A 26,255-nucleotide genomic window follows, 5' to 3' on the forward strand; every position below is an offset into this window, starting at 1 on the left:
GGCAAGTCTGGAGGATAAGGTGGAGCCCCAGGGGGAGCAGGGACCACCCACAAGCAACAACATTCAGAGATTTTCATTGCAGCTTCATCCCCTACTGCACCCACTTCAAGAATGTCTTTTAGCCCGGCAGTTATTAGAAAACATGTGAAGGCCCCAGAAAATGTACGATTTTTAATGAAAATACAGTCTCTGTGCATTTTCTAGAGTACAGTGAGAGTTTAGGAGTTATTCTCTATTCTTAGGAAGAAGGTGGTAGGGAAAAGGAGGGGGGCATGTTGATTCCCCACAAGTAATGAAAAACATTTTAAAAATGAAAAGCACAGTTTCTGGCAAAAACATTGTGTAATTACTATGAACCAGGAAAATAAAGTCATATGCTCATCTCATGTGTGGGAGCTCTTCCTAATTACTGAGCAAAAATTATTTACAAAGTGTACTGCGGATTGTGTGGGTAGCATGCACATGAAGCCGCCTCAGTAATTCTTAAAACTACTACTAATTATGACACAAGCTAATATTATATTGTACTTACTATTTTCCAGTCATAGTTCTAAGTGCTTTACATATACTAACCCGTAGCTCAATAAAGTAAACATTAATATACAGAAGACTTTTAAAAGAACTCATCGAGCTTAGGTAGTTTTTAATGCTTATCATTGTATGGATGGAAAAATTAAGGTCCAGAGTGGTTAAGACTCTTCCTCAATGTCTTGGAGCTGGTGACTGTGAGAGCCAAAAATGCAGGGCATCTGGAACCAGCATCACTGGATTCAAAAGAGCTCTGCGGGGTGAGGCCTCCAGCCCTGAACCTGCTGTTTCACCCTCCACAGTTCTGCTCACGGAGGCTGAATCCTAGATATCGCACCATTGTGTGAACGTAATTATTATACCTAACCATTAAAGTCTTACTCCTAATGTATGGATGTGCCTGACGACTATTACACTTAAAGTTATATATAATTCAATTTATAAGTGGAGAAACATCCCTTAACCTGGCCCAAGTCAAGAGAATCTTGTCCCAACATGAAATCATCCCATGCATAGCAAACATCACCCTGGGCCTGTGTCAGGCTCTGATTTTAAGAAAAGAAAAGAAGTCCATCCAGTTAGCCACTCATCAGATATGAAGCTCCCACTGTGTGTCTGGTACTGTGTTCAGGGCCAGGTAGAGACATGGACATATAATTAGAGGCCTGCCTCACATGTGTTTGGTGTCCTAAAAGAGTCTATTTTTATTTCTAGACTGAGCTATGCTTTCCATTGATTGTCATTTTTTTCTGTTCTTGTTTGTTTGTTTGTTTGTTTTTTGCGGTACGCGGGCCTCTCACTGCTGTGGCCTCTCCCGTTGCGGAGCACAGGCTCCGGACGTGCAGGCTCAGTGGCCATGGCTCACGGGCACAGCCGCTCCGCGGCATGTGGGATCTTCCCGGACCGGGGCACAAACCCGCGTCCCCTGCATCTGCAGGCGGACTCTCAACCACTGTGCCACCAGAGAAGCCCTGTTCTTGTTTTTTTATGGAACTTAATTGTTTCTTTTCTTTACCTTGGCCTTGTGAGAAGCACGAGCTATAAATACCCATAAGAAATGAAAAAGAAAGTGATAAAGAGTTGGGAAAGTAATGGTGAGAAAAGGAAAGAAAGTAATCATGTATAAAAAATAATTAATTGCAAATAGCAGAAATGCTTGGAGAAATCGAAAGTCGGTTGATTCTTCAGAGAAGACGTTGGAGTCCCACATGGACCAGGCAGGTCTCTTTGGGGACAAGTGTGGTGTCCACTTCCTGCTTAGAAGGTAAAGCCACACCTGGTGGCCCCCGGAGAAAAGGAAAAGGGTGACGATGTCCTTAGCATCCGGGCCAGGCTAGACCTGGGTTATTTACTCCAGTAACTGGATGAAACTTAACCAGGACAAAATATGAGTAAAAAAAAAATCTCTTACAAGAAGCCAGACTTACACTTTGAGAAATGTGGCCATGCATTGAATACATAAGGTGGGGGAAGTCGAGGAAATACGAGAAAGCAAAGATTGTTGCAGGAGAGAGCACAAGAAACAGGACAGCATTAAATGAAAGAAAACTGTTCGCCCAAGTGGTTTTGTTTGTTTATTTGTTTGTTGTAAATAATGAGTGTGCTAAGGATTTAACAAGTGTGATACATGTTTAGGTAAAGGGACGAAGAAAGTTAAGGACTGCAGGAAAACTGAACACCCAGAGCAAAGGTAGGATTGGAGAAGGAGATACTTGTAAGGGAAGATAAAACCACACATATCATGGAGGCTCAAAATCAATTAAATGTTTGAGTTGCATATTCAAATGAAAACAAACAAAATGTCAGAGTTCTGTTGCCTGATCGGGTTTGGAAACCTCGAATCTAAAGTTGGCAAGCCTTACATGCTCTGCGTTCAATTACTGCTCAGAACTCTCTTTGACCTTCAAAACAAACAGGGCATTTTGCAGAGATCCGGACAGCAGGGAGGAAAGGCTCATGTGTGTTCCATCTGATATGGCACTAGACATTCAGCTGTATGATTCCCACTATCACACAAAAGAGCCAGCTGCAGCAGTGTCATCCAAAATCTGGAGTCCTTTCCAGTTAGAAGCCTTAGGAAAATCATACCCAAAAAATGAGTTTATTTTCAATGAAAATAGAATTCAGGCTAGAAGAAAAAAACCCTTGACTTTTATTTGTTTAGAGACCCAAATAAGTTAAAATATGAATCACTTCCTAGTGGATGTGTTTCAGATGTGGGCAATGAGAACAAAGGAAGAAGAGGTGAGAAGAAGAGGAAGAAGAGAAGAAAGAGGAGAAAAAAAGATTAATGAGGGAGGGGAGAGGAGATGGAGAAGAAAGAGAAGATTCAGAGATCCTCTGCTCCCTGAGCTAAGGTATTTTACATATATTACCACAGTTAGTCTCACAACTCCCCTGGGAGGTAGACTTTATAATTATATGCATTTAGAGAAGAGGAAAGCAAGGCTTTGAGAAGTTGTCCATGGTTTCCTAGTTGGCAAGAGGTAGAGCCAGACCTCCCACCCAAATCCATCTGCCACCAAATTCTAGGCTTTCAAGATAGGCTCAAAGATCAGGGGAATTTTCACTTTTGTCCCAGTTACCTAAGATAGATGCGTGGCTGCCAAACATTGAGTGTACCAGTGCTCCCAGAGCAGTGGCTTTCTTAGCGGGAGAAATTTGGAAAAATAAAATTTAACCAGATATTTCGTACATTATATGTGAATAAAGTACATTATGACTTAAAGAAAAAATGCCTCTGTTTCACCAGTCCCACTCAATTGTCTACTCAAAGGTGATACCATCATCTGAATTCTAACATAAAGAGATGAGAAATATATACGCCCTTGAGGAAGCAAGAAATGGAAGGAAAGGATTTTTAGGGGAAAAATATCACCTACTAGCTTGAAAGTGCAAACAGCAAGGACTACTTTTCCAGTGGCTTCCAAGACAGGAGTCTCTGTTTCCCACTCTTTGAGAATGATTAATGAATTGACCTCCTGTGTGCCACTTTGAAAACATACCGAATGTGCTTAGTTTGGCAGGCTAGGAGAGGAAGAACTGTTCACACAGAACAAAAAAGGCTGCTGTTTGCCAGTAGCTATTAACTCGTGGCTATATCAACACTTGGGCTGTTAACAATAATCTTATCCAAGAGTCTATTCTTGTAGAACCTCGGGGGTTGAAGAAATATTTTATTGGCAGCATCCCTAAGCCTATAAGTAGCGATATGTTTTGACAGAACGAAGCCACACAATTCTCACCTAGTCTTGGGTTGACTTTCTTAAGAGATAGTCTGAGGCTGAAAATAAAAAGCATATCCACCTCCCTTCACCAAAGAAATAGGTTTTACACTCAAACCCTGATGTTGCAATTTCCTTCAAATGTTTCAGTACTCACAGATTCTCTAGACTTATAACCTTCTAGGCTTCTAATCCAAGCTTTTTTTTTTTAATGTTATATTTATTTATTTTAATTTATGTTTCGCTGTGTTGGGTCTCTGTTGCTGCGCGTGGGCTTTCTCTAGTTGCGAGGAGCAAGGGCTACTCTTCTCTGCGGTACTCGGGCTTCTCATTGCGGTGGCTTCTCTTGTTGTGGAACATGGGCTTTAGGCACATGGGCTTCAGTAGTTGTGTCACGCAGGCTCAGTAGTTGTGGCTCGCGGACTCAGTTGCTCTGCAGCTTGTGGGATCTTCCCAGACCAGGGCTCAAACCCGCGTCCCCTGCATTGGCAGGAGGATTCTTAACCACTGTGCCACCAGGGAAGTCCCCCAAGCATTATTTTTAACCTATGCTCACAAGACCTCTTGACAATATTGATGTGCTCTCGACATTACATCTATTTTGTGATCAGCTACTGTTGAAATTCTTCCTCTTGTTGTCATATGCTGGCTTTTAGTTTTGGGAGAAACTACAAACCTCTACTCAAATTGAAAGTTTTTTGGCCTTGAAACAATGTCCAGAGCTAGAAAAGAGAAAATTGGGAGTAGGGGCAAACTAAGTTTGTAATAAAAAGTGGAAAAAATAGCCGAGAGCACAAGTAGAAAGTTCTATTGGGAATTAATCATTTCTGTCTACTGGGTCCAGAACTGAGTGTAATGACAAGAGGATAAGTGTTGTGGACAGGCAACAGTGGGTCCTTAGCAATAAGCTGTTACAAGAGCCTGCAAATTTGTTCACTCTATCTGATGATCTATTGCTATAATTCCAAGTTCTAATTCTTGGGACTTTTTTTTTTTTTTAAATAAACAGGATTTTGAACTTTTTTTTTTTTTTTTAGATGTTGGGGGTAGGAGTTTATTAATTATTATTATGGTTTTTTTTTTGCTGTGTTGGGTCTTCGTTTCTGTGCAAGGGCTTTCTCTAGTTGTGGCAAGTGGGGGGAACTCTTCATCACCGTGCGCAGGCCTCTCACTCTCGCAGCCTTTTTGGTGCGGAGCACAGGCTCCAGATGTGCAGGCTCAGCAGTTGTGGCTCACGAGCCTAGTTGCTCCGCAGCATGTGGGATCCTCCCAGACCAGGGCTCGAACCCATGTCCCCTGCATTAGCAGGCAGATTCTCAACCACCGTGCCACCAGGGAAGCCCTCCTGGGACTTTTGTGTCTTTTGTTTCACACATTTGTGCATCAAATATCGTCTAAGCATTGATGACTTGCTGATAACTCTGCTAGGTCCTAGGGCCACAAAATACAGTGGGACAAGTTTCCCTCCACCAAGGAGAAGGAGATAAGAGCAGAATATAACAAGTGATATGAGAAGGGTGTGCAGATGGGGCTATGGGAATAGAGACATGGAGTATTCAACCCAAAAGAGGGGGCAGGAGAAGACGAGACACTTCAGCTGTGTTTTAAAAGATGCAGAAGACAGAGAAAGCACATACAGATATGAAGGAAGGGCAGTAAGGTCAGAATTGTAAGAGGTGCTTAACAAAATATGAGTAATTCAGTAGAATTGGAGCAAAGCTCCAAGTAATGAGGAGCCACCCAATCACGTGGTGCATTGAAATGAAAGGAGGCTGGGAAGGGAGCTCAGAAGTTTCCAGATTCAAATAGTAGTTCCATTGCCCTTAGGCATATTACTTAACTGTTTTTTAGCAAATATTTATCAATTTTACATGCATAGTACGTGGCAGTGCCAGCTGATGATATTGTGAGAAGGAGGAAAAGAGCAAAAATGAGAAAATATAAGAGAGATGACTTCCTGAGTCTCCCAAACAAAATAGGTGCTGAATTTTATAAATTCTGGTCCCCAACGGGGTGGCTGTGGCACCATCTTCCCCCTTACATGTGGTTTGCTGGCGGCGGCTGCATAGTCACAACATAATACTGGCAGATAGTTACCTTTAGGAGTCCCGCCTTCATGACCCCACTGTCATTTGAATGTAGCTCCTTCTCATGGATGTATTGAAGAGAAAATAGGCACAAGCATAGGATCACCCTGTAGGCAGTTTGGTCTCTGTTCTGCCACATTAATTATCCTTAGAAAAATTATTTCATTTCCACATGTGTTTGTTTGTTGACTTCTCCAGGAGGTGGATTGCACATGATGCTCTTTAAGATTAATTCAGCTCTTAATTACTTGGTTCATCAAAGAAAATCCCATGAACTCACTTCTGTTTAATTCACAAACTTTTTCCGAGCATTGAAAATGTGTACAGCATTCAGCTAGATATTCAGAAGATGAAGTGAATGAGGAGTAAAATGTTTGGCAGAAAATTAACAACTGCTAAAGTTTGCTGAGCATTTACCAACTGATAACATCTTCATCTGTTGCAGCTTCTTAAAACCCTCATTAAAATCACGTGAGGTAGTCACTAGTCTCTCCACTTTATGAATGAAATATCCAGGGCACAAAGAGTTTAGGTGATTTGTCCAAAATGACAGAGCTAATAAAGGTTAAAAACTACCTTTGACCCCAGGCAGTCTGGGTCCACCCTGTATTCTAAACTTCTGCCTTGTGCATGTTCTAGAAGCAGGGAGCAGTCTGATGTGGCTGAAGCATAAGGTGAGAAAGAGAGGAAAATAAAATGAGAAGAGGAGAATGAAGCTAACTTGTGAGGGCCTTGAATGCTGTGCTAAGGAAGAAAGACATTCGAATACAGCTGAGGAAGTAGTTTAGGTATAAGATAAACTACAATAAAACAGTTATGACAATGATGGCTGAGGGAAGCTTGCATTGCTCAGGAGACATGGAGACAATAGAGCATGGTGGGGACTGTGGTGAAATGAGAGACCTTGCATTTGGTGGCGATGTGGGGAAAGCAAACCAGCCCGGCAAGAGAAAGTCAATCCAATGTTACCAGCTGCTCTTTTTCAGGATAAACAGCAAATACCAGATGTTAACTCTTTAAATTATTAAATGTTGACCAATACATATTATTTAAATACCATGGACCAAACAAAACACACCTCCTGGCCAGATGCAGCTGCAAGCACCAGATTGTAATTGGGAGACATCTGTGCTTTTAAAAATGGTTCATTTATTTTATTTTATTTTTTTAAACCTGGGAAGCAATGTAAGCACATTAGCATTTAAGAAAGATAAATCCAGTGGTAGTATAGAAAACAGAATGGAAAGGGAAGGCCAATTAGAAGATTGTTGTAGGAAAAAGATGACAAAGGCTGGGGTTAGTGGCAGTGGAAAAAGTGAGGCATGAAAAAGTTTTTAGCATAAAATTGATCCATTAAAGGTGGCTGATGACAAGAAAGAAGGTATCAACGATAATCCAGGACTGTCTAACTTTGATTAGAGGAAAGGTAATGTGTTGATGGAGACAAGAAACATAAAAGGAAGAGCACATTTCTGGAAGAAAATAGTGAGTTCAATTTGAGAAGTGTTGAAATAGAGTTTAGGAAGCATTCACATAGTATCAAGCTTTTCGCAGCTTTTGTATTGTAAAGAATAGTCATTCCTTAGATTAAGTCACATCTGATCCACTGATCACAATCACTTCTTTGGAAACACTAAGACTTTCTAGAACTGCTAAAAACTGTTTATTCTTGTGAGATTTAAGCACAAAATCAATTATCGACAAGAATTAGTAACAGCAGAATTATAAACAGGATTAATGTTAAAGAATTTGGTCAATGTTCCTTTACGTTCTTTAGTCTCTTGAATGCAAACAAATATATATATGTACAAAGATATATTTATTCTTTCAAAAAAAATTTTATTTATCCTACATGAAGGCGTTGTGTTGGCTGGTGCCAGGAAAGTCAGGGGAAAAAGACACAGTTCCTGGCTAGAAGCAACTCACCATCTGATAACAGGTGAATAAATAATTATAACATGAAACAAAAATTGCCGAAAGAAAAGAAGGTAAATGTAATTGGAGGACTCTGAAAGTTATAAAGTTAAGGAGTGACAAATGAAGGTCTTGTTAAACGAAGCAGGTCTTCTAAACCCTGCCGAGAGATATTCCTTGCTGACCTGGCTAAACCCACAAGATTTCTCTGAATCTCCAAACTTTCACACTTTAGCACGATTCTTTTCTAAGCAGCAGCTCCAGCTTCTGAGCGACAAAACTAGAAGTTATTCTAAATTTAATATTTAAACAATATCAAGCAGTGTCTTATGGGACAGCATTTCCATTCTCTAAGGTCAGTGTGTTAGAGAACTATTTATTTTTTTTTCCAAATCTTTAATTTCAAGAGCCATGTGTGGCTCATGAAGTCTCTCCCTCTTATTGGTGCAAGAGTTCTAACACCTTCACAGATATTACCAGAGATATTTACACTTTAAATGGCACTATATATGGCTGCAGCTAAATTAAAGGAGACTATTTTAGTCTCTTTTTATACCATATTATTTATAGAATTTAGAGTGTATGAGGCCTACTCCAGGAGCACATGTCCCTTGTGATTTTTCACTCTTTTACTGAGACCAGATAGACACTACCTGGGAAGACAGCACTGGGATGTAACTTTATTTTGTAACTTTGTAACTCCTGTAACTTTATTTTGCCTTTGGGTTGCATGGAGGTTGCTCACCCTTCTACTATGTAGAGCACCATGTTCAGCAGTTGACATTGTCCTAATAAAATGGAAAGATGGGATGTTTTGCTCCCTAAGGGAAGCAAAATTTTTTATGGCTGAGGACACAAAGGTCATTTTGGTAACTCTCCAAGGTCACACAGTTAGTGGATTAAGGACTTCAATTCAAACATCATGGATCCTGACTCAAAGTCCAGTGATCTTTTCTTGTTCTTTTTCTACCACTATTTTATTAAATACACACATATTAACCTATAAAAGCCCTATGATAAGATTGACTTTTGACATAACAATGTGAAGAGCTTCACTGATCTGCTCCCCAGTGAAGCTAATGAAAATTATTTCTAAAAGCAATGATTTAAAAGCCAATGATTCAGGTATCGTCATTATTAATATTATTCCTATTTTTACAAATAAAGAACTGAGGCACACAGAGGTTAAGTAACTTGCCCAAGGTCATGTGTAACAGCTCAGATATGAGCCTAGTTTGTTGGTTCTAGAGCACATCCTCAGGCTGGGAGAGGAGTGTTGATGGACAACATATTTTAAATTATTTTATTCTAAAGGAAGAAGGGTATAAATGAGATACTATTTATTTCAGGCTTAGGAGTCATTCAGAGGAACATGTTCGATCCTTGCTTTCCTACTCATCTGTGGTGTTATCCTGGGGAAAAAACAAAATCGGAGTCTCAGTTTACTCATCAAGATGATGGAGATGATAAACTCTCCCTCCCTGGACTGCTGGAATAGCTAAAGAAGACATAGGCTTCTGAATGGGAGCGTACCTAACACCTGAGATGTGGCAATGCCTACTTATCCATCCCTAATTTCGTCTCTCATTCCTCCCTCCAAATGTTAAAATGGATTTTTACAAAGTTGAGAAAGTTCACAAAACAAAGATTTTACGTATATGATAAGGATGTGAAATGGAAAAGTTAGTATCTCTGCCAACCTAGTATGTCAACCTTAGTATGACAGGTATTGGTCACCAAAGGAAAATATAATAGCAGAATTCAGATTTTCAAAGTACCCTTCTAATAATCTGTATCACAGCTCATGAGATCCTCACACACAGGGAGTGCAGAGGTATCCCCTGCACTCTCTCGTGGCAGAGAGTGCACGAGTAGAGGCCTCATGGCAGAGTTTTATTTTATTTTACTTTATTTTATTTTATTTTTTTTTTTTTGCGGTACACGGGCCTCTCACTGTTGCGGCCTCTCCCGTTGCGGAGCACAGGCTCCGGACGCGCAGGGTCAGCGGCCATGGCTCACGGGCCCAGCCGCTCCGCGGCACGTGGGATCTTCCTGGACCAGGGCACGAACCCGTGTTGCATGCATCGGCAGGTGGACTCACAACCACTGCGCCACCAGGGAAGCCCCAGAGTTTTATTTTTGTTATTTGAGAGAAAGGGAGATGCTGCTGTATTGAACGTTTACTTGCCCCACTGGAAGGGTTCTTAGGGGAGTTGGACACACTCCTTAAAGGGTGCAGATTGCTCCCTTAGAGTGTGGGACACAGGCGAAGCGGGTCTGACCGTTATCCTAAAAATCAAGGGGACAGAGAGGGCAGGCAAAAAAAGAAGTGGTTTCAGGAATCAGCGATGTGCCTTTATTCCAAGAGTTAGTCAAAGTAATGGATGTGTGAGTACTGCCCATGGACCAGATGTGGGAGAGAGATTCCTGGAGCTGTGTTTTATTCCTGCCCTGCAAGATTCTTTGGAGATTAATGGGTCTCCAACAGGGAGAGGTCTGTATGGAACAGAGCTCTGGGAAACGAGTGGCTAAATGGAGAAATCACAAATATTCATGAACTGAGTGTTGGAAGAACTTCACAAAGGAAAAAGAAAAGTGTCGATGTTACACATCTCACAGGACAGAGCACAGAAAGCCATCATAAGACCTCATTCAAAAGCAAGAAATTCTCTTTCCCTTTTCATTCTCCTCTCCCTACCCTCTGAAACTGTGAGAGTGGAGAGAAAGTGACAGAAAAGCAAAGATGACAGAAGCTACTTGGGGGAGGAAAGAAGATTTTCTTTAGGGTGAAAATGAAATTTTTAATATCTAGGATTTAACATTTAAAGTTCAGAGCTGCTAGTTTGGTGGGTTTTTTGTTTGTTTTTGTTTTTACCTTAAAGTAACCATAGGGCTATTTATTTCCAAGAGTGAGTAGAATAATCTCATCTGATTTTTTGTTCTAAGGATGTCAATAAATAAATTGTATTTAAATAAATTTTAATGAGACAAATATACAGTTGCATTTTGAATAAATCTCAAAAATCATGGTAGTTCAATATGTCAGGTTACTATATTCGGATATAAATATATGTGATATGTGTTCTACTCTTTATAGTTGATAATTGTTAGAAGAAATAACAGATTTATTCAATAACAAAAGATCATTTTTCTTCCCTCTTCTTTTTCCATCCAATATAACTTTCATATAAGCAGACAGAGTTTAAGTTTTAGGGAACATTTTTTAGTTGTCTCAAAACCTGAAAGTCAAATACATCATCACAATGTTCTGTAGGTCATAATTTAGTGGGTGATATTAGTACTAGTGACGGATTCACTCTCTCATGCCTGATTGCTTAGTGTCTGATTATGTGGGAGAAGTATCTCAAGACCATGTATAGTTTACATTGCAAGAATTGTTGCTAGTATAAACAATATCTAACAAAGGAAAAACATGATATCTTAGTACAAGAACAGCCTATAAGTAATGAAACAAGTTCTCACCTCTGACCTGTCAGTAGCTACTTTTTTAACCCTAGATTGATAGTAAACTATTTCTGTCTCAGTTTTCTCATGTGTAAGCTGGAATTGATAGTAATCTAACTACCTCAGAGTTTGTGCGTGTGTATTTTTTAAGCAAATTAGTTTTATCTATGACCAAGGGAGACATACTGGGGAAGTGCGTCAAAAGGAAAAAGAGGTGAATTTCCTTTATACGCTTTTCATTTGGGCCGATATGAAGGACAGCCTAAGTTTTGCTGGAAACACGGATCAAGCTATCATCTATACATAATGGCCAGTTGGAAAATAGTTTTACATTTATCAATATATAACAGTATCCAGAGGTACCAGTTAGAAGAAATAATAAAACAGTCAAAACATGGAGTGCCTCTTTTATATTTTGAGGGTAAAATAGAGCAATCATAGAGTGAATTTTCTTAGTGTTAAGTGTTTCATAGGTGATTTTCCTCCTGGAAGTGCTATGTTGCATAAATAAATAATTAAATAAAATGAAATAAAATAAACAAATTATCTTTATTCCTATTCTGGAATCCTGGATCTGGTTGAGATTTAGCTTCTGATTCACTAAGTCTAGGAAGGGACCTACCATTCTACATTTATAGCAAGTGCCCAGGTGATAAGGATACTGTTGATCTGTGGACCATCCTCTGAGTAACCAAGTTTAAGAATTGGCATTTTCATTGCTCAGTACATACCTGAGAAAAACTCTTGCTCATGGACACCAGCAGACACAAATATTCCTAGCAACATTGTACATATAAAGTGTGGAAACGAAGTAAATGTTAATCATCAAAATAATAGGTTAATAAAGTTTTTGGTATATTCACCCAATGGACTTGTATGCACAAATGAAAACTAATGTTATAGTGATAACAACATAAAAGTACCTTATAAACATAGTATAGAGCAAAAAGAATGAAACAGAAATCTACAAAAAGAATAACATTTTATAAAGCATAACAGTAATAAAACTAGACAGTTAACTGTATTAGAAATATAGATAATAGAAATAGTTTTAAGGCATAGGAAATAAGTACAAAACTCAATACATGGTTACAATGTATTCTACATATGGTGAATATGGAATCTGTAAGTTCTATCACTTAAATTAGGATGTGAATTCATAATTATGTTTAATTACTCTGCTTCATATCTTATACATTGCCTATATTCCTTTACATATATGACATAGTAAAACAAATTACAAAAAGTCTAGAAACAATCTAAACTGGGAAGGAAGAGTATAAAAGGGAAGTAGATTGAAAGGGGAATTTGCTTTTCACTTCATGTATTTTTCAATAGTTTGATTTCTTTCATTATAAATATATTGTGACATAATAAAAAGGGGGAGCAGCAAATGAAGAGACTGCACTCACCCAGGAAGGCACATCTTTTTTACAAGAGAAGCTTCCAATTAAAAGCCCATGGATTGCGTTACACGTTCAGATGTCTTTGGGTTGCTGTCATCATCTGTTTTTCTTTTTTCCTCTAAATTAGAAGTAACCTTTCTAATGGGAAATTTGACACACAAAATATTTGGGTTTCTAGCTGTTTCAACTAATCAGAAACTCTGACAAATACTGACTCCTTCTCCATAAGCACATGGCAGCTCTCAGCCAGAGCAGAGGGGCAGTTGCCTCATTCTGATGAACAAGTTGGCCATGCTGCCATGTTGCTATCTGACCTATATCACATTACCTGAATGGTCTCTGTCAGTTTTTAATTTCATGTCTGGCCCACATCATAATGGTACCTAAACAAAGCTTATTTTTGGGGTGGAGGGAAGACTCTGGGTTTGAATCCTAGATTAGTCTCTTACTCATTGTGTGAGCTTTGGCAAACTACACCCTAACTTGTACAGTTTCATCTGCAAAACTCTGTTTCATGATCTGTAATATGAAGGGCTAATAGCACCTACCTCAGAGAATTCTGCCAGGTAAAACATTTTACAGAGAGACTAGAATAGAGTAGGTTCTTAACAAATATTAGTGAGCAATTAATAAATATTAGTAAGCACTCAATAAATATTAGCTGCCACTGTTATTGAACCTTTTATGATCTTTACGATGAAAAGGGGCATGTATATGCAAATTTCTAAAAGCACATCATAATAAAAGGGAGGTATACGTGACTAAAATACTCTAAGTCCCAGAACTTACTAAATATGGAAAATAATTCAGGAGCTATTAGAGGGAGAAGGCAGCAAAAAACTAGCTTCAGCAAGATGAAGAGAACACTAAAAGAGAATAATTTCAAGTTGCCGTGGTGAAAGAAGAAAGAAAAAGGAAAGTAAATAAAATACCTTGTGGTGATCAAGAGGTATAGAAAGAAAAAGAAGAGCTTCTGCTGAGGGAAAGAGAGTGTACACATCAGAGACACAGACGTGGGGGAAGTTTACAGAGAAAGGAAAGAAAGGGAATGAGAGAGAGAGCAAAAGCATAAATAAATCATTAAAAGGAAAGAAGACCAAAAAAAAAAAAAAATGTCCATAGTAAATGATACTCAAGTCCAGAAAAAAAAGAAAAAGGAAATTAGGATGATATATTGTGCTTCAGGAATACAAGGAATCTGTCATTTCTGAGGAATCATGGAAAGGGAGAAGAGGTTTTGTGTAAAATCTGGAAGGACAAGTAGGGTAAATATAAACATATCAGAACTGAAAAAGAAGATCACAAAAGCAGATAATTAAAACACAGAGGTCAGAGTTACAGCCTTTGGAGCCCAAAATAAATAAACTTTTTTGATTGTAAATCTAGGAAATGAGAAGTAGTTGTACCCAAAGTAACTCTATTTGGAACCATCACAAGGTGTGTAGACATTTGAGAAGTAAATGAACTCTGAGTCAGATGATTATGGATGTGAATTGTGAAAAAAGAGAGATTTGATGTTGTAGCATGTTCTGCATCCACCGTCTCGCCCCCTGCCGATGGCACTGAGAAACACAAGGGGATAGATTACTTTTACTTAAGGCTATGTCTCCTTTCCTTCAAGGAGAAAAATGGTCATATTTGGAGGGACTATACATTCATTTAGAAAGAAAAAAATGATAGGACTAAAAATAACTAAAACTAAACAAAGGAGCAAATATATATAATCAGTCTGAAATAGATACAGAATTTTTTTTAGTATTTATTTATTTATGTATTTTGGCTGTGCAGGGTCTTAGTTGCAGCACACGGAGTCCTTAGTTGCAGCCTGCAGACTTCTTAGTTGCAACATGCATGCAGGATCCAGTTCCCTGACCAGAAATCGAACCCAGTCCTCCTGCACTGGGAGCATGGAGTCCCACCCACTGGACCACCAGGGAAGTCCCTGGATACAGAATTTTAAAAGTTTACATGTATGCACCCACATAGAGATTGGAAAAATACTCATAAAGTGTGAGTTACAGTATAGCTAGGGTTTATGTGCAAGAGAAAATAGAAAAGTTTGCCTTTTCAGATCATTAATAGCGTTCTTAAACGCTGGATCAATTGGAAAAGGTGTTTGGAAGATGAAGCCATTCCTACAGAACAGGAAAATGGTTCAAATACCAGAGGAAATATCAAGGTGAGAAGGTTTCCTCTTTGTCAGGACATCAGAGTCTCGAGGAGTGTTCAAGAGAGGGCTAGAGGAGGTGCTCTGAGAAAAAAGAGTGAAGAGAACAAAATTAATAGCAGCCAAGACATTTCCTGTTTTAAATTCGTTTACTGAAAGCAGTGGGGAGCAAACAAAGCTGAGAGACTGGAGCACAAATCAGAGAGCAAAATGAGGCTGTTTATGTTGATCAGTTCAAAGTGAAAGAAAGGAAAAAAGAGAAAGAAAGAAAGAAAGAAAGAAAGAAAGAAAGAAAGAAAGAAAGAAAGAAAGAAAGAAAGAAAGAAAGAAAGAAAGAAAGAGAGAAAGAGAAAAAAGAAAGAAAAAGAAAGAAAGAAAAAGAAAGAAGGAAGGAAAGAAAGAAAGAAAGAAAGAAAGAAAAAGAAAGAAAGAAAGAAAGAAAGAAAGAAAGAAAGAAAGAAAGAAAGAAAGAAAGAAAGAAAGAAAGAAAGAAAGAAAGAAAGAAAAAGAAAGATCAAGTCAAAAATACAGACATTCTACAGCTTATGTTCATGAAGAGAGAAGAGTGTGGTGGGTTTAGAAATCGAAGCGGATGGCAAAAAAGCATGTGGAAAAAGAGGAATAGGAAAATTAAACTGTTTAAATTTTAGGGAACTTTTTTTTTTTTTTTGCTGTACGCCAGCCTCTCACTGTTGTGGCCTCTCCCGGACGTGCAGGCTCAGCGGCCATGGCTTACGGGCCCAGCCGCTCCACGGCATGTGGGATCTTCCCGGACCGGGGGACGAACCCGTGTCTCCTGCATCGGCAGGAGGACTCTCAACCACTGCACCACCAGGGAAGCCCTAAGGAGCTATTTTTAAATAAAAATATATAGATTCCTACTAGGAAAATCAAAGATGAAGAACTAATTGATTCAATGGGAGATTCACTCTACAACTTGGAGATTGGGCAATCAGCAGATTTGATAAAGAAAGCTGTCCCTAGACTCAGTGATCTGGACTTAAAGTGGACATCTTAGTGTAGTTAAAAATCATTTGAGTAAAAATGAAATAGCTAACACAATATAGGAAAGATTTTTATGATAGTATTTTTACAGGCTGTTTGAGAAGGTATCAAAAACTGGAAGTGACAAACATCAGTGTGCTGATTAAATGGTTTTGCTGGGAAAGATGCTAGTGTAACAAAAAGCGTGGTGTATGTAGCCCATGCAGTCCTGGATCATAAGGTATTGGGTAGATTGTATTCTGGTGTCATGACAAAGGAGAGCATGGCTAAGGTTATTTTATACCATTTAGGTCAAGAAAATCTTGCAGGAAGGTGATATGATAGTTAAGTTGGGAAATCATAGGAATGTGTTGTAGACCAGGTATGTAACCATTATCCATCAAAGGTGGAAACTAAATTACATTGAAAGGGGCTGAGGTTAAACTAATTGTTCTGCACTACTATGTGAAACCTTTAGAATTTTTCCAAAGGAAAAAAACATGTCCCATTTGAAAGAAAATAAATGTAAAGATGAAACAAGACAAGGATAAGCCAGTTGGGTCCAGTCATATCTCATGCAGATGAGATCATTCTGGAAATAATGAAAGCAAAAGAGATAAGAAAATTTAAAATAGGTGACAAGTGCACAAAAAAATGTGGAGAAAAGTACAACACAATAAAAGGAAAGGGAAGAAATTTGTATTGAAGCTACACAGGATGACAGCTGATCTTTATGCCTCCTGTTCAAATTTCACAACCAAATTATAAAAAAAAATCATTTCCATTTTACAAATTAGAAAATCAAGAATTAGGCAGGTTAAATAACTTGTCCAAGGTCACACAGCAAGCAAATGTAGAGCTGAAACTAAATTCACTGACTCTCTCACTCCTAAGCTTTTATCTACACACCATTGCTTTTCAAAACAAAGACATAAAAGTGAGAAATAAAGGGAAATACAATTTTATGGAAGCTGTAGAGTTGAAGAATGGGTGTGTATTGTCTGTAGAGCATGAGCCTGTAACAAATAAAAAAGAAAAAGGAAAAGAAAGAAATGTTGGCACGATTTCTACTCACTTGTCAGTTAAAAGACAGTCCTCTGCAAAAATATGCAAAAGTGTGTCTGATCACCCAAATGCTTGGGAGCTGAAATATCTGTTAAACACCCAGGCTAGCAGCAAGGAGCTGCTAGAGTTTGAGCTAGAGTTGTTTGATCTAGAGTTGTTGTTAGGGAAATAATTCTTTCTGAATAATACATAATTAAAGTAGATTAAGTGTTCCTTGACTTCTCTTTTGCTGCTATTCAAATATATCATTGCCACTTTGCCTAATTAAAGGAGCAATTCTCCTTAAAGTATGCCATTGGGGAGTAAGGTAAGACTCACTGTCATCACTCAAAGATCACTCTGGGAATAGAATACCTGGAATGTTTTTGTTCCTTGAAGAATCTGGAAGGTCCCATTGGAGGATTTACATTAGAGCACAATCCCCCTTGATGAAATGATGCCTATACTCAGGTTGTAAAGGCACGCTACATCTTTTTAAGTTTCAGGAGGCACAGAATTGAACAGTAAAAGTGATAAAATGAAAACTAACATAGAATGAATTTTAAAATATATTTTATTAGAAAAAATAACAAATAATATGTAAAGTATGGGGCTCCCTTTACACAGTTCCACTTTTGTTAATTTTTTATGAATACAATTAAATGAAATTTTATATGGAACATATGAATGGTACATGGTGATATTATAGGCAATTTTTTTTTCTACATTTTCTGATTTTTCTACAGGAAAAATGCATGCTATATATAAATATATATATTTATAAATATATTTGTATATATTAAAGCCTGCATTCAGAAGTAAATCCCAGTTTCAAGCCACTCTTAGAGATAAAATTAGTATAATTGTCACACTGACTGACGTTGACTTTGTTTTTTATAATATAGAATGTTTTTGTACCTAATTAACCCAGAATTTATGGACCTTTACACATCAGCTTAATACCCCAAGAAAACTGTTGTAAGCAAATTAAGAATATAAGTAGTTGGGCTTCCCTGGTGGCGCAGTGGTTGAGAGTCCGCTTGCCGATGCAGGCGACACAGGTTCGTGCCCCGGTCCGGGAAGATCCCACATCCTGTGGAGCGGCTGGGCCCGTGAGCCATGGCCGCTGAGCCTGCGCGTCCGGAGCCTGTGCTCCACAACGGGAGAGGCCACGGCAGTAAAAAAAAAAAAAAAAAGAATGTAAGTAGTCAAATGAACAAAACTTTAAAAGTTATCTGAAGTATTATTTCTATTAATATTATATTAATTACAATCAAAATAATATTTATAATTATATTAATACATTAGTAATAATAATAATTACTATTTCCTGAGGTTACTATATACCAAACACTTTTGTGAAGTGTTTCATTTCACTTAACTTATTTGAATAATCATGTGATATAGATGCTGTAATTCTTTCAATTTTCACTAATAGAGAGGCTGAAGCAATGCTAAAATGTTTTGATAACAACCATGTAAATTAACAAGAAGTTAATGAAAACAATGCCTTGTGAACACACTGAAATAAGTCAGGCATGATTGATGTTTCTTAAACCTATTGTTCATTAATCACTAATCCTGATGGTCTTGAAAATAATCTTTTATTGTTCATCTAAAGGAAATTAATATTTCTCCTTTCACTATTGAAATAAAATAGTTTAGAGAGCTCATTGATCCTAGTCACTATTCTTTAAAATATGTTCAGAATCCTCTGGAGCTAAAGAACCAAAATTCTAGAGGTGGAGTAAAAAGCACTCATTATTAAAATGCCTCCCAGGGATTTTTACATCTACTAAGATATGGTAACTGCTGTCTTAGTTCAGGCTGCTATGATAAAATACATAAACTGGGTGGCTTATCAACGTCAGAAATTTACGTCTCACAGTTGTGGAGGCTGGAAGACAGAGATCGAGGTGCCAGCCTGAGAGAGTTCTGGTGAGAGCCCTCTCCCATTCTGCAGGCAGAGGACTTCTCCTTAGATCTTCAACATGGTAGAAATGCCTGCTCTCTCCCCTCTCATAAGAGCACTAATCCCATTCACGAGGGCTTTAACCTCATGACCTAATTACCTCGCAATGGCTCCACCTCCTAATACAGTTACACTGCGGATTAGAATTTAAACAGATGAATTTTACAGGGACACGAACATGCAGTCCATTTTAACTGCTGAGTTTCTATGGCAAATCATAACTAAAAAAGGCAATGGATTCTTGATCTTCGCTTTCCAGTTTAACCTGATTGCTTTTTTATGTGCCACTGAAAGTGGGATGCAGGTGCCTTTTTTTTTTGACTCCACAGTCTCAGTATCTGACATCCCCCAGAATAGCAGTGCCTCAACATTACTTCCTCTACTTTTCTCCTACTTCTCCCCTCCTGCATTCTTGCCATTCCTGAGGGAATTGTGACCAAGACGGGAAGTACATTTGCCATCTTGGGCTTAGTATTGAATTGTTTTTAATTTATATTTCCACATCCGATATCCAGTGACTGTCTCCATGGTAACCAAGTCAAATATTCCCACATAGGGGAATATTCTTTCAAAAGATATAGTGATCAAAAAGCCTTGGGGAAAAAAGACTACCTCCCATCTTTCGTAGAGCCCAACATTCTATTGGTAGAGGCAAACCAATACATAAATAAACATTAAATAAATAAATATAGTAAAAGGTCAAATAGTGATAAGAGCTATGTAGAAAAATTCTAAAGTGCAAGATTGTAGAATGCCAATAAAGATGTAAAAAAAAAAAAAGACGATAGAATGACATTTTGGGGTGGGAGGTTAGGTTCAATAGAAAAGGCCTCCTCTGGAATTGTTAGTTGAGCTGGAACATAGAATAGGAGAGTGAAGCATCCAAAGATCTTGGAAAGAATGTTCCAGATAGGGGAAAAGAAAAGGAATGTTGCAGATAGAAGGAACAGAAACCACGGGGACAGATGGGGGCAAGCATCCATGAGCACTGGGGTTTGCTTGACAGGTGGCATGAGCCTGACTCCTTACCTACTGAAGAATCTGTGATGAGGGTCCTGAGGCACCCGAGGCACCCAGGTGTTTCTCATCCCAGGACTCCCCTGCCAGTCCAGTAGGAATCTAGAGATCTGGAGAGGTTGGACTTCCTCTGTGAAGAATGGTCCAGGCAGCAGCGTCTGGGCCTGATGCCACCATCCTTCACCTGTCCAATGTTCAACGCATTCCAGTCCATCCTCTCCCCACACCTCCATCTGGCCCCGCACTTACTTCCCCCGACCCACCCAAAAGCCACAAAACGCATTCTGCAGCCTCCAACTGCATGCTATTTGCCTTCCTGGGAAACCCTACACGGCACCCACCCGGCCCAAGGCAGGAGTGGGCTTGGCTGAGTCTGGAGAGCATGAAGGTCAGGTGTACTGAGCAATGTGGGTGAGAGGAATGGAAGGAGGGTAGCAACAAGAAACAGAGATGTGCTCGTGTCTGATCTTGTAGCCCAGGGTGCTTAGATTGCTTTCTGAGTGTGATGGAGACCACTGGCAAGTTTTGAGTAAGTGTGTGAAATTACCTAATTTACTTTGTATTTGGAGAATTGTCTGGAGGCAGGAAAATCTGTCAGTAGCATATTTCACTCAAGGCGAGAGAACTCTGTGGTTTAGTCCAGGTGGTAGCAGAGTTGATGCTGAGACACTGTCAGATTCTGTGTGTATATGTTTGTCTCGGGAAGGTGGACCTCATCGAAGTTATTAATAGATTTGTGGAGGAATATGCCAAATAAAAAGGAATCAAGGATTCCTCCAAGATTTGGGGTCTGAGTATTAAATGTTGGGGCTGTGGACTCAGATGAGGAAGCCAGGTTTTGTGTGGATTCAGGAGTTCTGCTTTGGACATGCTGAGTTTGAGGTGACGGTTAGACATTCAGGGAGAGGAAGCAGTGGCCTCTGTGTCCCAGAACTCAGGGGAGATCAGGGTGGAGAATGAGGGAGTCCTGGGCATGTAGAAGGAATGTAAGTTCGTGACTCTGGATGAGATCACCTGGGAGGAGTATACGCATAAGTGAGAGCAGAAAACTTGCTCAAGCCTGTTGTCCTATGGCAAAAGGTGTGGTTCTTTACCTGAAACTTATGGCAGCAGTGATCTGACAATGGGATGATGATTTGTAGAATATCACATGTATGTTACTGTAAAGAAATTAGAATGATACCTGGGATTGTTACACAACCTCCCTGAAAAGGCAATTCTTTTCCTTTTTTTTTTTCTGATATAAATTTAAGTGTAATATATTAATGACCTAAAGTATATAATTCATTTTCAGCAGTGAAAATGAATTCATTCATTTTCAGTTAATTCTGGGAGGCTGACAGATTCACTTATAAAAACTGGTGGCACAAGTGGGAAGAAAAACTGCCCTTTTGAGTAAGTGCTTTATAAAGGCAATTAAAGCAGAAAGATGTGTTTATGAGCTTTCACCCTTCAGATGGCTATAGATCAAATTTATTAAAAATGTAATTTGGAAGAGAAGCTGGCGATACAGTAATAAAAATAAAAATGAAACTAATTTATCTTAGAAGTCTATGGCGCTCTTAGCCCTAACCAACCTAAAGATTTTGTTAGCCAAAACAAGTAGGTATTAAAAACTACCTTTTAATTTCAAAGCATTCTGAACAAGAATGTGTCTGTTGCGTATATGGACACATGATCAGTTATTCTAATAGTTAAGGACAGAAAATGTAGATATAATGTGTATACATCTGAAACTTAAAAAAAGGGATAATGTCTAGAGGTTATTTTTTTAAAAATCAACACAAAATAGAATTTGATAAGAAACACAAATACACTATTAAAACTTACATGCATCCAAGTGGTTAAAAGAAACAGTATTTTTCATATATATTTAAATCGACGTTTTCCCTGTTTTGCAAAGTCACGTGCTCTTTGGCTAGTTAATTGTTTTTAAAAGAAAGTAAGGAATGCCCTTTAGATTTAACAGGACATTAGAGCTATCAAATGCTGTGAAAATTCAAATAAGACTCAATATTTCTCCTAAAACCTTACTTTTTCTGAGAATTAATCCTATCTTTAAGAAAAAAATGGATAATCTGTCTTCAGTTCAAAAACTAGTGTCCAAACAGATGATTTTATATACTAGAAAATACCATTTCCAGCAGCATTTCAACTATTTCATATGCTATGATGAAATGGATTGAGTGGGCCTACCTAACTTTGGACAAAGTCCTTTACCAATGAGGAACTTACAGCTTGCAGACAAGAGTCAGTTTCACTGTATTCAAATAAAGGATGTTCTGAAGTGTTTGTCGGTAGAGAGGAAGCATATAGTGTGAGGGATTGGAAGGTGGTAAAATACAGGTAGTACACTGGCCCCAAGTGGGATTAGTTGAACAGACTGTCTGCAGGGGAAGGACAATTCTAACTTCTGATAGCAGCTCTGTTCTTCAGTCTTTGCTTTGGTTTCTGTCTTCCCAGGATTAGATAACGTTCTGAAATGTAAGTTCCCTCATTTCCTCTATTGCCTTCTCCCAACATTCCTAAAAGATTACACTTAAGGCTCAGACCTAAGAGTAGATCTTTATCTTCAATTCATTTAACATGGAAAAGTTATTATTAATAGCACACAGAGAAAATAATGATTTCAAAGAGTCCTTATTATCACATAAGCCTACCTACAAGGCAATCTCAGAATGAGAAATGAGAGGTGATTATTTTAGCAGAATTTTAATGGGTGCATGCCTTCTAAACTCTAACACCTTCCTATTTAATGATAGTTAAATGTCTACACGAACCAGATCATCTTGATATTAGCCTGAATTATTTAGTAAGACAATTATTTTTTAAAAACCAAGTAAGTTTGCTTATTAACTATAGTTGGAAAGTACCATTCACTTACTTTTAGTATTTGTAAGTACAGGTCTTTAGTGATATTAATCTAAGAAAAATAACGAAAATTTTGTCTCTTCACAATTTAATATTAGTCCAAACTACGTGTACACTGAATTATGAAATATATTTTTAACAGATTGTTTCCCAAAAAGTACTTACTAGGCACCCAGAGCAAGAACACGAAATATTCATTCTCTGTGGTTTTCCTAGTTCAGGAAAGTGATTATGGTCATACAACAAACAATAGTGGTTCTTTACACAAAAATATTTGCTATGCTCGCATTAGAATTAGTGGAAGGATATTTTTAAAACAACACATACCCAAGTCACCAGTCAGCTTCGTATTTTCAGTTATAAAAATATAAAATAAAATCAGAAGTTATTTGTGTGATTGAATGATTTTCCATCTCTCGGCAAAGGAGAGGAATAACTGATTTGCTGTGTGAATGTATTTCACCAATGTCTATATAGAGTGTGACAGTTACCTACTGCACAAACTGTACCTTTTTAGAAATGTAGTAAATTTCAAGCTTTTTATGAGACTGTGTGAGCTTGTGTGGTAGCTAGAAAAATGGCAAGTTGAAAGAAGTTACTTAAACTTCTCTCTGTGGCTAAAGGTGCAAACCACATCTTTGCTTGGAGGCAGTAGATCTATCTAAATGAAACTGGGCTACTAATGTGTTCATGTGACAAGATGGAGCCTCCTGTCAGTTACTTTTATACACTCCTTTCACATGAAGGGTAAATTAGGACAAAAATATTGATCGCTGTAAATTTAGTTCTCAATACGAGTATAAACACGTCCAAACACATTTGCGATTAAGCAGCAGTTACAAATTTTTTAATTAGATGGTGGATCTCTCTCTCTTTTTCTCTCTCTCTTTTCTCTTTCTCTCCTATGAATATATAGATACAAAATAAATCATAGGTCAGAGATGTATAGGTATAGATAGATCTATGATAGATCATAGCTATATAGATAGCTACATCTGTTATAGCTCATAGATATAGATACATCTAGATAGATTATAGATACATAGATAAGTAGATATAGATAGATCTGTGGATAGATCATTGATCTATGATAGATCATAGGTAGGTATAGATAAATCTATGGCACATCTATACACAGATCTATGATCTATATATTTATATCTATGTATGTATAGGAGAGCACGAGAGAAAGATCAGGTTTGGCAAAGATTTTTTGCAAAGGGCCAGAGTGTTCATAGTTTAGATTTTATTGGCCATATAATCTGTATTATACCTACTCAACTTTTTAATGTTGCAGCACAAAAGTGATAAGCAATGTATAAATAAATGAGCACAACTGTGTTCCAATAAAATGTTATTTATGAACACAGAACACTGAATTTCATGTAATTTTTTTTTTTTTTTTTTTTTTTTTGCGGTATGTGGGCCTCTCACTGTTGTGGCCTCTCCCGTTGCGGAGCACAGGCTCCGGATGCGCAGGCTCAGCAGCCATGGCTCACGGGCCCAGCCGCTCCGCGGCATGTGGGATCTTCCCAGATCGGGGCACGAACCCGTGTCCCCTGCATCGGCAGGCGGACTCTCAACCACTGCACCACCAGGGAAGCCCCATGTAATTTTTATGTATCATGAATTTTTTTTTAATAATTTAAAATGTAAAAATTATTCTTAGCTTGAGATCCACATAGGAAGAGTCCTCAGGGAAGATTTGGCCCATGGGGCTATAGTTCCTAACCCTGAAAACATATATAATAACCAATTGTTATTTTTCATCTCCAAGAATCCCATCACTCATTGTAGTGCTGTCACCTTATCCTGATATGCAAGAATCTCTAGAGAAACTATGAACTCTAAACACGAAAATGAAAGGTAGTTTCAAAGCAGAGGACTTTTTAAAAGAAAATGTAATTTTATTGCACAAATTAGAACACAGCCAAGATAAGAAAAACTCACACCTCTACTTTAAAACAAAGTGCAAAGCAAGAATATGCCTCAGCTAAATGTTTCATTATAGGATAAGTTAAGATGTATAATTAGTCAAAATAAGATCCCAGTATTTTCACAGTATTGCAAACACAGCACAATATTAATTTTCACATTATATTTTATATGCAAACAAATTGGGTTTGTCTAAAAAAAGTGTTGCTTTCCTCACAAAAGCTGTATATGATAATAAATAAAAACTCCACTAAAAAATGGAGTGACAAATTCCATATGTGACAAATTTCAGAAATATGAGTAGAAGAAAAACTTATCATTCTCTTTGAAATACATGATGTTACAGATGGGATTTCTTATATTAAAGCTCAAAAATCTGAATGCCCAACTGTAACATTTTATGCAAAAGAATGAATGGATAAATAAACAAACGTTTCTTTTGAAGATTTCTTTTGGCATCCAGGTCATTGATAGAGTGTAGACAATGGAAGCCATTTTCTCTTCAAGTCAATCAAAATTCCTAATCCGTGGGCTGGATTTGTCAAGTGGCTATTTCAGGAGAGTGCTATAAATTTTTCTTCCTATCCAATCTTGCTATTCAAAAGGTTACCAATCTTTGTTTTATGGTGGTGGTAGAGATGCAGGTGTTTCTGTTAAAAACTTAAAAGAGTTGAGAACTGAAGAATGAGGGGACCTCATTCAAGCTGATTTCTCTCACTTCTCTCTTTACTATTAGGAGCTAGAAATGGGCCAATTAATTGTACAACCCTTTCTGGAACATTGTTGTCCTGGTACAATCATAGACATATATCAGAGCGTTCTGAGCTTTCATGGGCAAGGGCGACAGAGGAGTTTCAGAACAACAATAAAAAACAAAACAAAACAAAAAACCAAGATGGTGCCACTTCATCTTTCCCTTAATTCTCCTGCTATCAAAACAAACAAGCAAAAACATCTCATTGAACCATGAAGTTAAAATTTATAAGAAATCTATAAAAGAATGGAATGTGAAAGCCTACTCAGAAAATAGTATAAAGCAATATGTAGAGCCTGAGCTTTAAAAATAAACAGACAAGGCATGGAACAACCACTTTGGTTCACACTAAAAAGTGTAATCTGTTTTTTTGAATTTGCAGGCTGGCTATTAATCTATTTTTAAAAGAGAAGAAACTAGAGGTCACAAAGACAAGCCTTGCTTTCTCCTGAGCATCTTTGAATCCCTAAGTTGGTCATAATAAGCTCTGGGATCAATTAACTCTTACCTCTTTCTAAAAACATAATCTAGTATGGCTTATGAAAATACATATGTAACAATATAAATATGAATAAGATAAAAAACAAGACCAAGGTAAACTGAAATTGGCTAATTACTGAAGGTAGTAAGTCTCTAACATCAATTTCATCTATTACTGGTTAGATTAAAATTTGTCAGTAAAATCAGCAGCTTCATGGGGAAATTCCTGCTTGTACTGATATGCCAAGACCCCTCTCTCCATACCGATTTTCACAAGATTTCTTGGCTAAAGCATTGTTTTGTTTGCTCTGTGACATTCATAACAGTCTTAAATATCACGTCCTGACTGACTGCAATTTGACATATAAAATGGCCTTAAGAAAGGCTCTGGCCAGGAAATTTCATCA

This window comes from Globicephala melas, chromosome 2 (assembly GCF_963455315.2).
Source record: "Globicephala melas chromosome 2, mGloMel1.2, whole genome shotgun sequence".
In the NCBI taxonomy this organism is placed as follows: domain Eukaryota; kingdom Metazoa; phylum Chordata; class Mammalia; order Artiodactyla; family Delphinidae; genus Globicephala; species Globicephala melas.